The 1,028-nt window shown below is 42.3% G+C and overlaps 1 non-coding gene across 1 annotated transcript; it reads right to left on the bottom strand.

The window, feature by feature from the left end:
* Positions 1-214: 214 nt before the first annotated feature.
* LOC128040831 (small nucleolar RNA R71) lies at positions 215-322 on the bottom strand. The gene has a single exon (XR_008195637.1). It is a non-coding gene; the product is annotated as a small nucleolar RNA R71 (small nucleolar RNA).
* Positions 323-1,028: the final 706 nt, after the last annotated feature.

The raw sequence follows: 1,028 nt of genomic DNA on the forward strand, positions 1-1,028 counted from the left end.
TCCTCATCTTCACTTAAGACTATTTAGGGAAGTGAGTGATTCTTTCAAGTCACCCGGAGTACTCGAAGATGCATTATGACTAAAGCTGTTCCCATATTCGCTAAGGGACAGAGCTCGTGCCTGGTTGAACTCATTGCCACTGAACTCCATTTCTACATGGCAAGGGTTAGCCGAGAGATTCCTCATGAAGTATTTCCCACCGAGTAAGAATGCCAAGTTGAGGACTGAGATCACTGCCTTCTAGAGAAATGGATAATTAGTCCCTGTATGAGGCATGGGAAAGGTACAAAGAGTTATTACAAAAGTGCCCTCATCATGGAATCCCACATTGCATTCAACTTGAGACATTCTATAATGGTTTCAACGCTCACACAAGGATGGTAGTGGTGCCTCTGCTAATAGTGCTCTCCTTTCTAAGTCTTATAATGAGGCTTACGAAATTATTTAGAGGATTGCCAGCAAAAATTATCAAAGGCCAACCAATCGAGCAACGTCAGGAAGACGATTCGTTTAAATACATGAAATGGACGCTCTCACTTCACTCGCATGTTAGGTATCTTCAATATTCTCAATACTTAAGAATCTTAACACTAATGGGTCTAACAGTTTTGCAGCCCAACCACCTAACCAATTTGAGAATATAGCCTGTGTGTATTGTGGGGAAGGACATTTGTTTGAAGAATGTCCATTGAACCCCGAATATGTATATTATATGGGTAACCAAAACCAAAACCGAGGGAGGCAAGGATTGCAGTCCAACTTTTATAACTCATCATGGCCAAATCACCTGAATTTTTCCTAGAGTAACCAAAGGGCTGGAACCAGTAACACTTACGCCCAAACTAGACCAACTCAGCCGCCTAGTTTCCCCCAACAAGTTCAGAAACTAACCCAAGCGGAACCATCCAATAGCTTAGAGAATAAATTGAAGGCATACATGGCGAAAAATGACACCACTCTAAGGAATTTGGATAATCAAGTGGGCCAGCTTGCTACAGAACTCAGGAACCAACCACAAGGTGCTCTAC

Source organism: Gossypium raimondii, chromosome 4 (genome assembly GCF_025698545.1).
Source record: "Gossypium raimondii isolate GPD5lz chromosome 4, ASM2569854v1, whole genome shotgun sequence".
Lineage (NCBI taxonomy): Eukaryota > Viridiplantae > Streptophyta > Magnoliopsida > Malvales > Malvaceae > Gossypium > Gossypium raimondii.